We start from the raw sequence: 13,620 nt of genomic DNA on the forward strand, positions 1-13,620 counted from the left end.
TTATCTGAAGTAGAAAAATATCCATGATATTCTGGAATATATATGGACAAAGTTATAAAGATAACATGCAAATAATAATAGGTACCTCGTTTAGCAAGATGATATTATCAGTAAATTTTCTTCTATTTAAGTGGCTTTAATTCTGTATTATCTGACTTGTTTTCTTAAAAAAGTAAGCTAGATGCATACACGGAGAAATCTCCTTTTAAAGATAAAAAACATAATTTATCCATAAGTTACTGACATCATTTATCATGAGTATGGCCTAAAATAACAAGTGAATTAGGACTTTCAATGGCCTGAAGCCCAACTTCTCTAACATAGGAATTAACCAAGCTAATGGAAATTGTTTCATTAATTAACAAAAACTCTTTTAAGAGGACTTGAAAGGAGAAAAGGCATCATTTTATCATGTCCATTTTAGAGCAGCAGGTACAGAGGAGGAGGGACCCAGAAGACTCAGGATGAAGTCCTAAGGACAGTGACCATGTGCTCGTCTCAGGATTCACCTTCCAAATCCTCCCTGTGATCAGCAGCAGCAATGTTGCACGTGGGCAATATGCAAAGGCACTGCTTGCTATGATTTGAATGTTCACCACCCCTGAACTTAGGAATTCTGTACCCAAAGTCTTATGTTAATGGTACTGAGATGGGAAACATAATTTATGTGGAGGGAGGGAGAGTGAGAAAGAGAATGAGAGAGAGAGATAGAGGGAGTGAGGGGAGGGGGCAGATAGGAGAAGAGAGACCGACCACACAGACACAGAAACAGACACCTGGTGTTAAATTGGAAATGGCATAGAAAATTAATTAATTTTAAAAAAAAATATTATGTAGCATCTCTGTCTTTAATGTTATTTAATGCTATAACTAGTACTCCAACAGTATTTTTTCACTTTGTGTTGCTATATGGGGGCAAACTGTTGAAATCTTTACTTAATATATACTAAACTGATCTTCTGTATATAAAGAGAATTGAAAATGAATCTTGATGTGAATGGAGGGGGAGAGGGAGTGGGAGGGGGAGGGTTGCGGGTGGGAGGGAAGTTATGGGAGGGGGGAAGCCATTGTAATCCATAAGCTGTAATTTGGAAATTTATATTCATTAAATAAAAGTTTAATAAATGACCAAAAAAAAAAAAAAAAACCACCTGAACTCTCACTTTGATGTGATGCAGTGAAGGGGATCTCTCACCAAAGCTTTCATTAAGCTATTTGGACTTTGAAGCTCCAGGACTGTGAACCAAACAAATCTCTTTTCCTTATTAAATAGCCTGCCTCAGGTATTTTGTTATGGCAACAAAAGGTGGACGACAACACTACTTGGGCAATATTTATCAACATCTCTGTGTTTGTCTGTTTACCCCATGGAATATAAGCTCCATGAGAGCAGACTCCGCATTTTGGGTTCACATTCTCTGCTGAATCCCTTGTACGTCAAAACAGTGTCTAACTAGAGCAAGCGATAAATTATTATTTGTTAAATCACTGGATGAATTTGTGTATGAGTGAATGAATGAACAAATGAATAAAATGTGTTTCTTCCCAGGAAAGGAAACCAAAGGAGGAACTTCAAGAAGGTATGGTCGCACCTGTCAGAAGCTAAGACCACTTTGGTGGAATTTGAAAGAAGGTGATTGGAACCAGGAAATAGAAAGTCCTTTTGGAGACTTGCAAGTTGATATTTGAGGACTAATCCTTTAAAAATTGATGGTTGAGTCATACAAAAAAACAGCATAATGGCTAAGGAGGAAATTAAGATTGAAGAACATGTTTTGTTTCTTTTATTTTTCCAGAAAAATGGAAGACATAAGAATGATAATTCCCTATATTAAATAAGTCCAATGACTGACATAAATTGAAGAGAACTGGTCTTTATACAGTACCTTGCAGTTTCTAAAACACTACAACATATATGTGATCTCACCAAACTGGAAACTACATTTTGACACTCCCCATTTCATTTATGGAAACTGAAGCAGGTCACACACCTTGTCCAAGATTATGAACTGGTAACTGGTGGAGACCAGAATAAGACTAAGTATTTTAACCTATTTCACAGTCAGCACCATTGGAATACAGTCAAAGCAGCATATACTGTTTGCTTTTGAGGAGCGTGTGCGTGAGACAGGTTTATTTAGTGGGGATTCTGACTTAACATGCCAGTTTCGTCTATATAAAAATGTTAAAACACTGGAATGTGTTGTTATCTGTCATATCCATTTACTGTAGCTATTAACTACAGCAAATAAACAAGTGGGTGGTTAATATCCTTTCTTACCCTTAGGAAAGAAGGAATTTTCTATCATTTGCATTTCTGAAATGAAGTACTTAGCACAAGTCTGATTTTTTTAAAGCAGAGAGTATCGAAGATTATTGGAAAAAAATAACTGTTCTAATTTAGACACATCAGAAATAAATCATGCCCTCAGAAAATGATTTGAGAGGATATACAGCTTTCCTTGAGAAAAAGTCATCAGGCAGGCAGATACAGGATAGAACAGGAGTAAAGTAAACCAGTTTCATCTTCTAGGGCTCATCTTGTAGCTGCCTATTTTGACCAACACTTGAGAGTATAGGTTTAATGTAAAAGATTATAGACCAGGGAATTTGAAATAAGGAAACTGAGTTCCAGGAGTTGAGGTGACTTGTTTCTATCACTGTGATTGATAAGCTAGCACAGAATCCCTGTCTTCTGATCTCTTGTCCCTCCTTACAATGCCATTACATCCATGTTTCTAACCTTACAAAGATCCAACACAGCGTGACTCTACTACTTTGTACCTTTCAATGTAGAGAAGGGTGAAAAAGTACTTAGTCTGGTGCCAAGAGAGGTCTGGATCCCAAAGAGGCCTGTGTTTTATACAGATCCTTGCAAACTCCCGACAATGATTATCAATGGAAACCTCAAATTGCAAAACTATGATGCTGATATTGTCAAACTAAAATGCAAGCCAACTGGAACACAGCTGTAACAATCAGTTTTATAAAAATTAAGTGAAGAATAAATCAATCTTCTTAAAAAAACCCATGTCACACATTGTGATGGAGCAGGCTAAGTCACCATTTGGAATGCCCATATCCCATGTCTGAGTGCCTGGGATCTAGTCCCACCTCTGCCTCTGCTTCAGAAGCAGCTCCCTGCTAATGTGCGTGGGAGGCAGCAGATGACAGCTCAAGGACCTGAGTCCCTACAACCCACTTGGGAAACCTGGATGGGAGTTTCTGGCTCCCAGCTCTGCTTTGGCCTGACCCAGCCATGGCTGCTGTGGACATCTGGGAGGTGATAGATCTCTTTCTCTAGTCTGACTGTCTCTATCCATCCCTCTGTCTTTCATATAAAGGTTAAATAAATGGGATGAAGGGGATACCATTATATTCTTAGAATTGTATCTATGAAGTATATTGAATCTGTTATAACTAATTTAAAAATAGTTGAATAAAAGGAGCTGTATATATACAAAGAGCAAATAACAGATAAATATTTCAAAAATAAAATAAATTTTGTTTTTGAAGTTCCAAAGTCAATTCTCATACCTCCTTAGATTCTGACTCAATTTACCTTCTGAGCTGAAGGAATTATTAGTTCATCTGTGTCTAATATTTACTCATATTTAAAGAGCTGTAAGTCACCATTAATTGTATTAAACCTTAAGCCCCACTTTGAACCTTCTGGTTCTTGGCATTTTACACTGTGGCACTGTTATTAAGGCCAACTATATATAATGGGTTTCAATTTAAAATTTGGATTCATGTTCTCTCTACTGATAAATCTAAAAGATGATATGTAGTAAAAAATTTTGGAGAAAAAAACATAAGTGAAAGCAGTCATTTAACCATCAACAGGCAAGTATTCTCTAATAGGAAAAAAATAAGACTCTATTGAAAAGAGTCTATTCTACATTCTCCAGATTCCGATTGTCACTCTGTCAATCCAGACTTTTTAGGTTTAAGCGTGGAGGTGGAGGTGAAGTGGTGCCTGGCTAGGCTGCATCAAAGCAAGCAGGACTTTCTAAGCATCTTTCAGTAAAGTCAGTCACAGATATTACCTCTCTCTTTTTTTTTTTATTGTCCTCGGATAGAGGACGTATCAGATATTAAACTGATAAGAACAGATACTACACTTGATCTTAGCCAAAAGGCCGAGAAGCGATCAGATATTACCTCTCTACTATCCCATGTGACTACATCTTAAGTTGCATGAAATGAATAGAAATGTAAATGAGAGAAAAATTAATTATGATGTGCGAATTAAAATATAAAAATAGCTTAAAATAGTATTTTGTGTCCTTGATGATTTCTTTCATCAATGTTTGATAATTGTCTTTTTTTTTTTTTTTTTTTGACAGGCAGAGTGGACAGTGAGAGAGAGAGACAGAGAGAAAGGTCTTCCTTTTGCTGTTGGTTCACCCTCCAATGGCCGCCATGGCCGGCGCGCTGTGGCCGGCGCACCACGCTGATCCGATGGCAGGAGCCAGGTGCTTCTCCTTGTCTCCCATGGGGTGCAGGGCCCAAGGACTTGGGCCATCCTCCACTGCACTCCCTGGCCACAGCAGAGAGCTGGCCTGGAAGAGGGGCAACTGGGACAGAATCTGGCGCCCCGACCGGGACTAGAACCCGGTGTGCTGGCGCTGCAAGGCGGAGGATTAGCCTAGTGAGCCGCGGTGCCGGCCAGATAATTTTCAATGTAGAGATCTTTCACTTCTTTGGATAAATTTATTCCTAAATATTTGATATTTTTAGTAGCTATTGTGAATGGGATTTCTCTGTGAGTTTACTATTAGCATACAAAAAAGCTACTGTTTTTTGTATGTTTATTTTGTAGCCCACAACTTTACTGCATTGTTTTATCATTTCTAACAGCTTTTCAATTGAAATTTTAAATTTTTCCATGTACAACACCATGCCATCTGTAAACATGGGTAATTTGACTTCTTTTCCAATTTTGATGCCCTTTCTTTCTCCTCCCTAATTGCTGTTGTTAAAACTTTAAGTACTATATTGAATAAGAGTAGTGAAAGTGAACATCCTAGATCTGAGGAAAAATACTGTAGTTTTTCCCAATTTAATATGATAATGGCTGTTGGTTTGTGATATATAGCCCATATAATTTTGAGGAAGGTTCCTTGTATACCTAATTTGTGGAGAGTTTTAACGTGAAGGGTTATTGAATCTATCAGATACTTTCTCTGCATGTATATGAACAAACCATTTCATTTTTGTTCTTCATTCTATTGATGAGATTTATGATGTTTATTGATTTGTGAAGTTGAACCACTCTTGCATTTATGGAATAAATCACACTTGATTGTGATATTTGATCTTTTTGATGTGGTTTGCTTTTGATTTGTTAGTATTTTGTTGAGAATGTTTGCAACTATTTTCAGTAAAGATATAGGCTTGTAGGCCTCTTTTCGTGTTGTGTCTTTGGTTTTAGTATCAAAGTAATTTTGCCCTCATATAAAGGGTTTGGCAGAATTCCATCCTATTCAATATTTTGGAATTGTTTGAAAAGCATTGGAATTACTTCCTCTTTGAATATATTTGCAGAATTCAGTAGTAAAGCCATCAGGTCCCAGACTTTTCCTTGATGGGGGATTTTGATTACTGCTATAATTTCATTGCTTGTTATGGGCATGTCTAGATTGTCTTTATCTTCCTGATTTAATCTTGGTAGGCTATCTGAGTCCAGGAATTTATCCATTTCTTTGAGGTTTTTCCAGTTTATTGGCATATAGCTTTCATGGTAGTGTATTAGATCCTTTGTATTTAATTGGTGTCAGTTGTAATGTATCCTTTTGCATCTTTAATTTTGAGTTTTTTTTTTCTTTTTAGCTCATAGATTGGAAGAATCAATATTATCAAAATGTCTATATTACCTAAAGCAATTGACAGATTCAGTGCAATTCCTATCAAAATATCAATGGCATTCTTTACAGAGTTAGAATAAACAATCCTAAAATTCATATGGAATCACAAAAGACTCCGAATAGCCAAAGCTATCAAGAGCAAGATAAAACAAGCTGTATGCATCATAATACTTGATTTCAAAGAGTACAACAAAGCTATAGTAATTAAAACAGCTTAATACTGGGATAAATACATAGATTCATAGATGAAGGGACAGAATAGAGAGCCCAGAAATTAATCCATGTACATACAGTTAACTGAATTTTGACACAACTGCTCAGACTATACAGTGGAGTTAGGATAATCTCTTCAACAAATAGTGCTGGCAAACTGGATGAATATATGTAGAAGAATTAAATTAGATCCATACCTCTCATCATATAGAAAAATCAATTCAAGATGGATCAAAGACCTAAATTTAGGGCCGGCGCCGTGGCTCAAGAGGCTAATCCTCCGCCTTGCGGCGCCGGCACACCGGGTTCTAGTCCCGGTCGGGGCACCGATCCTGTCCCGGTTGCCCCTCTTCCAGGCCAGCTCTCTGCTGTGGCCAGGGAGTGCAGTGGAGGATGGCCCAAGTTCTTGGGCCCTGCACCCCATGGGAGACCAGGAGAAGCACCTGGCTCCTGCCATCGAAACAGCGCGGTGCGCCGGCCGCAGCGCGCTACCACGGCGGCCATTGGAGGGTGAACCAACAGCAAAAGGAAGACCTTTCTCTCTGTCTCTCTCTCACTGTCCACTCTGCCTGTCAAAAAAAAAAAAAAAAAAAAAAAAAAAAAAAAAAAAAAAAACACCTAAATTTAAGCCCTGAGACTATGAAGTTGCTGGAAGACAATATAGGGGAAACACTTAGACAACTTCTTGGACAAGACTCCCCATCCCCCACAGCTCAAGGCAACAAAGGCAAAGCTGAACAAATTGGACTATATAAAACTCTTAAGCCAGCAAAGGAAACAATCAATGAAGTGAAGAGACATCTAATAGATTGGGAAAAATATTTGCAAATCACCTATCTGACAAAGGATTAACATCCCAAATATATCAGCAACTAAACAAACTCAAAACCAAAAAACAATCAGTTCAGTTGAGAATTGGGCAAAGAACTTCACTCATCCCCAAAAAAAGAAATACAAATGGCCAACAAATATATGAAAAAATGTTCAACATCACTAGCCATCAGGGAAATTAAAGTCAAAACCACATGAGCTATCACCTCACCCTTGTCTGAATGGCTAAAATCCGAAACAGAGAGCAAAAATGCTGGTGGGGATGTGGAGAAATGGAACACTTATTTGTTGGTGGTAATGTAAATTAGTGTAGTCAGTGTGGAAAACTGGAAATAGACTTGCCATATTATCCTGCAACCCCACTACTAGATATATATCCCAAAGACTTGAACACAATGTATCAGAGATACCTGCACCATGTTCATAGCAGAACTATTCACAAAAGCCAAAATTTTGAACCAACAAAGATGTTTTCCATCAGATTAATGGATAAAGAAAATGTGGCATATAGACACAAGGGAATGTTATTCAGCTAAAAAAAAATCTACCATTTACAGCAACATGGACACAGCAGAGGACATCACGTTGAATGAAATAAGCCAGATGCAGAAAGACAAATACCACATTTCTCCCTTATATGTGGGAATTCAAATTTTAAAAACAAGCAGAAAGGATATAAAAGAAAGAAAAAATAAATGCCTGTATTTTTATAGTTGCAAATATAATTTTGTAAAACTTTATTTCATAACATTGTCAAACAAGTGATTAATAATGTTATACTACGATAGTTTTAATGATCTGTGATTACTTTAAAATTCACTGTATATGAGTGAAATGGTCATTTTTACATTCAATTGTTGTGGATAACTTGTCTATATTCCCACTAAATTAGAGTCTTTTGCTTTATACTTGTTAAAGTTCTTATCTGCTGAAGTATTAAACCTTTTTACTATGATGTAATTTTAAAATACGTTATCTTGAAAAAGAAAGAGAAAAGGAGAATGGGAGAAGGAAAAGAGGGTGGTAGGGAGAGAGAGTAGTGAAGGGAATATCATTATGCTCTTAGAATTGTATCCACAAATCAGTGAATCTGTTAAACCTAATTAAAAATTTAAAAAATTAAAAATAATTAAATAAAAATAATTAAAATAATTGAAAAAATAATTTTTTAAAAGTGAAGTTGCCAGAGAAGGGCATATAGAGATTCTCTTGAGGTCTATGAATTTTGAGTCACAAAGATATAATTTTTTTTACTAGAATATCTATAATTATTGCAATTGACTCAACTTTCACTCTACTGTACCCATCAAATCAACAGTGGATGATGCTTCCTGTTCCACTGACTTTGAGGTATCCTCTTATCTTTTAAAAGACAGCCTACATCTCTCAAGCCTTGCTCCATTTTCTTACCAAGAGCATTGCTCCTCTTTGTGATGTGGGCACTTCTTCCTCTAGTCTCACTGGGCTCCATTGATGGAGTTGTCATGTCCTAGCAGCATTAAGTCATGCACATGGCAGGTTTACAATGTCCAAACTTTTTAAACTTCTTAAACTTATAATTAGACTATGTGTTCAATTTTTACACAAACAGTTCAGCATCTAAGTTTCTGCTTAAATACACCTCTGACACACCACCTTCTTGGCAGGTTCCAATTATGCATTATTGACTGAAGTTGCCAACGTTTGAGAAAGGACATGCTGCTTTCCTCGCTGTGGCTCGTTATTGACCATGGTTCTAACACTGGAAAAGGAGCATGCAGCTCACTGAGCTCTGCCTTCAGACTATTTTCATTCACAGCTAGATGCGAATCATTCACTTTTCTTTTGTCAATGTTTGTCTCTTTCCAGATGACTGTGTTACTGTTGATTTCATTTAACTGAGTCTCAAACAAAAGCAGGGTCCTAGGGATGTCCTTTGAAAATGGTTTCTCATTAATGTTTTGCAAAGCCAGGGAGGAGAAATTAGAGCACTTTACAATTGTGTTTTTCCTTTTCAAATAGAAGCAGGATACTTTCAGCTTTAGTTGTTATGATTTAGGGTTAAGTTCTACAAAACATTTGTATTTGAGGTCCATATGCCCTACTCAAGACTCCCATTAACGATAGACAAAAAATCATTACTAACATTTTAAGATTTTTCTATGTCTTTCCATCATTCAGGACAGTGACAGTTTTTTCTCCTCTGACTATACAAAGAAACACAGAATTCGTAGACACTGTCAATAGAATTCAGAGTTTCTAAACATTCTGTACTATAATTCTCCTTGGCTTTATAACACTACTCTGTATCTAATATATTGATAATTCATTTGTAATAAGGAAATGTTCTGGCAAAGAAAACATAGGTTAATTTTTAGAAATAATTAAGATAAATCTAGGTCAATATTGAAATAATCTAACAAAGAACAACTGCCAATACACTTATCTTCTATGCTAGTTTTCCCAGTTACATGATCGGTAATCATAGAGGAGTAACTTGATATCCTTTTGCAAAGGTAGTTTGACTGCTTTCATTATTTTCAGACAATTTTGGAGAGCCAAATAGACCACGTTTCATGGGAAGGTATTGACTAAGATGAATTCAATATTACCTTCAGCTTGATTGAATCAGAGATAGATTTCTTCCTGATACAGGCTGTGACCTCTCTTTTCTTATAGTATTTACTTTAGGATAGTTATAATTGTACTTTTCCCTCTGCTCCTTTGAGTATAAATCTTCATTTCACCTCTTGCCATTTTTTACAACCCAGGGATGGCCTTTTTAAGAACCAGAAAGCCATCACTTTGAAAAGTAATCATCACAAAATTTAGGGCCCTTACCTCTCTGTCTCTGTGGGAAGGTAGGAACCTAACTTCAATAAGTACCAATTAGCAAACACACAGGGCTCAATCACATTGAAGAACTCCCCCCACCAACTTCCTCAAGTATTTTTCTAATAGTTCAGCCTTGCTTAACAACTCTCTGCCTTTTGTTTCAGAGTACTTGTGGTCAATTTCTCTTACAGCTATAATGTTTCTCTTCCATTCAAATAGTCTTGAATAAAATATCCCATACCTGCTTAACTTCATTTGGTGCAGTTTCTCTTTGACAGTTCATTTACTTTGACATAATATAATATAGATTTTAATAAACTGTCTTAAATTTACATATGACACACTATATGTGTGTGTGTATACATATATATCATGATACTTGTGAACCTACTAGTTTATTTTGGTACTGTTTTGATTTTTTAAGGTTCTTGCCATTGTGACATGAAATGTCTAACAGTTTAAAAAGTGGACACGCTATTTGTCCATATTTCTTTAAGTATATTCACAATACATTATAGTCATAACATTATAATATAGTCATAATTCTTATCAGATTTTAACTACATTCACACACAGACTAGCAGTAAGACCCACATTCATGTAACAATTTAGAGTGCATATGATTTGATCAAAAAGCCTGAAGGTTTTGTTGAAGATATTTATAATCATAAAAGTGAGAAAAGATGTTAGGAAAAAAATCTATAAATTATAATTTCTTATTTCAATTACACATAGTGACATGTAAAATTCAGAATTAGTAACAAAAATAATACCAAATAAAGTGATATATGGCATATTAAATGCTACATAATTTACATTCACTCCTCACTTAATTCTCATAGTAAGGACAGGAGTTTTCAAGTAAGGAACCTGAAGCTTTAAAGGTTAAAATGACATGCCTGAGGCATCCGATAAATGTTTTCTGGATTAAAATGCAATGACTTGGATTGCCCCCTGGGGACTAAATCAACTATTAGTCTATTTGTGTTTTCTTAACTGGGTAATACACCTGTTTCAAGAAGCTCAGGAACTCTTCCCCCAGGTTCTTGCTCAAAAACGGCAGCTTTATTTGAGGGAGAAAAGCCCCCACAAACAGGAAAGCTGGGCATCCTAAGAGAATCCCCCAGCAGGTTCTCCCAGAAGGCTTCCCTGGCTCTGATCAGTAAGCCAGCTCTCCGGAGTCTCCACGTGCATTGCGAACAGCTGTACAGGCCCACCCCAGAAGACACTCTCTGGGACTCAGCCAAGGGATCTTTTGTAAAAGCACTTGGCAAATTGCTTTGAAATTCATTTTACTGCGAAGTGCTATGTAAATGCAAAGTGATTATCTTTATTATAATAACTGAATTCATGTACTTTTTCAGTTTCTAACCAGGCCTATTTTATAGACATTTTATGACTATCTTTTTTCTTCAGCACCTTTTCTAAGCCTTGGCATCATTTCTAAGCCCCCAGTTGCAACTATCCCACTCTGAATACAAATTCTGTTCCTGGAGAGACACCTCATTCTATATACGGAAACTATGGCACATGTTAAGAGAAAAACAAGTATGAAAGACTTCAAAAACTCACAGAAGGGGCAGGTGTTTGCCCCAGCAGTTAGGATACCAATGAACATGTCTAGATTCCAATATCTGCTCCAAATTCCAACTTCTTGCTATTGTGGACTCTGGGAAGCAGCAAATGATGCTTCAAGTAATTGGGTCCCTGCCACCCACTTGGGAAACGTGGATGAAGTTCCTTGTTCCTGGCCCGGCGCCGTGGCTCAACAGGCTAATCCTCCGCCTTGCGGCGCCGGCACACCGGGTTCTAGTCCCGGTCGGGGCACCGATCCTGTCCCGGTTGCCCCTCTTCCAGGCCAGCTCTCTGCTGTGGCCAGGGAGTGCAGTGGAGGATGGCCCAAGTGTTTGGGCTCTGCACCCCATGGGAGACCAGGAGAAGCACCTGGCTCCTGCCATCGGAACAGCGCGGTGCGCCGGCCGCAGCGCGCTACCGCGGCGGCCATTAGAGGGTGAACCAACGGCAAAGGAAGACCTTTCTCTCTGTCTCTCTCTCTCACTGTCCACTCTGCCTGTCAAAAAAAAAAAAAAAAAAAATGGTAGAAGTTCCTTGTTCCTGGCTTCAGCCTGCTGTAGGTTTTTGGAAGCTGAACTAGTGAATGCAACTCTGCACATTGGTCTCCCTCTATCTCCCTGCCTCTCAAATATTTTCTAAAACTTCAAGGAAAATGGGAGTTATTCTAAAGCAAAAATGTTTCGAAATCCTTGCATATGATAGTTCTTCAAATAGTTCATAGAATATATGTATTATGAAAAAAATTATGCATAAATTTTAAAATTCTCTGGTACCAAAATAAATGTATCTTTTGATTCTATTTTTACACATTCTTTCTGAAGTCCTCTCACATTTATTAAATCCCCACTATGAGTGCTAAGCATTTCCAAGGCTTTATATAGAAAGATAAGGCCTTAATTTATGCTAACACACATGCACAGTCCTTTCAATATTATATTGAAGGGTAACTATATCAAAACATACATCAGAGACAAATGGGTTTCTAAAGAATTTATTTCAAAAATTTATTTAGTAAACATAATTCTTCTGAATATAAAAAAGCAAAAGTTTTAGCCTTTTCTTCTTCAAAATATGTGAAATGTTTATAGGTCCCTGGTTGTCACACTCACACAAATTCATTCTCATATACATTCTAAGGCTTGTTGTGATAATGGCTAAGAACAAATATAAAGACCTCTCTTCTGGGTGGGAGAGGTTTGGTTGGCTTGTAGCAAGGCCTTAGTGCTCTGGACAGCAAAAGTAGAGTAGCCTCTTATTTTTCCCCACAAAGTTGCTATTTTGTGTCGGGACTAATTCTCTAAAGCATCTGCTTAGACAATGGGGTAAGGTATTCTAACAATTCAACCAAAGAGAAGAACTGGATTGCTTTTAACTCCTCAAATAGAGGAGTAGCGAGCATATGCTTGACTTTTCTTGTATAATAGGACATAAATCTGGCTTAAAACTATGTTCTGTATGGAATTTCAGACCCAATAACAGACATCCACTCATGTGTCAAAAACTTTGGTGAACAATGTTCCCCAAAATCAAAATATTTCAAGGGCAGGGAAAATGGACAGATTTAGATTTCCATGGGGAGCCCACTCTACCCCTCTGAGGTTACTTGATGTTGGTCCCCTCCCTAAACTTGGGTGTCTGTTCTCACAGTGTGAATACCACACCTTCAAGACAATCCCTTGATTTACTAATGAGGAAGCTGTGATTACCATTAGATAGATGATTTCATCAAAAATTAGTATTCAAGTCCAGGATCAGAAATCAGGTTTCTTCTTCTGAGAATTCTTGCAAACTCAATTTTATTTGCACAAAAAAAATTCTATGCACATAACTATTTTTTGTGAAAAATGACAAGTTTGCACAATTGCACCTAAATAAATCGCATAGAATGACAAATGGAATCTCTAGAGTACAGACATACTTCCATACCCACTCCTGGTCTTTAATGGTTTTTTTATTATTTTAAGTTGTTTTCTTGCACCAATTTCTGTGAACTCCATAGAATTCTGAAACATTATTTTGTTTATAACATTGTCTTCCTACTGGGAGCTGGAGTAGTCTTAACTAATAAGGAAAGCAGTTTGCTTTTTCAACTATTAAGTGTTTTGAAAAGATAGAGGTGAGTGGAGGCAAGTAGCACTAACCATTGAGAAAAATATTCTCGGGGGTTCAGGTACTGAAAGATTCCAAACCTAACTGTTGGAAAGTCACTATACTTGCCTGCAGAGGAAGGCCACTATATCAGTTGAAAAGTTTTATTGAAACCAAGTTTAATGATCTCAAGGACAATGTGTGGCAAAAAGAAATTCTCTTTTGCACA

At 37.1% G+C, this 13,620-nt stretch overlaps 1 protein-coding gene and 1 pseudogene across 1 annotated transcript in view; both read right to left on the reverse strand.

Annotated features, from left to right (window-relative positions):
• The window catches only part of GPC6 (glypican 6), a 1,223,803-nt gene that overhangs the window by 426,692 nt on the left and 783,491 nt on the right, over positions 1–13,620 (reverse strand). The window lies entirely within an intron of this gene.
• On the reverse strand, positions 4,041–4,154 carry LOC133762684 (U2 spliceosomal RNA; annotated as a pseudogene).

Source organism: Lepus europaeus, chromosome 6 (genome assembly GCF_033115175.1).
Source record: "Lepus europaeus isolate LE1 chromosome 6, mLepTim1.pri, whole genome shotgun sequence".
NCBI lineage: Eukaryota > Metazoa > Chordata > Mammalia > Lagomorpha > Leporidae > Lepus > Lepus europaeus.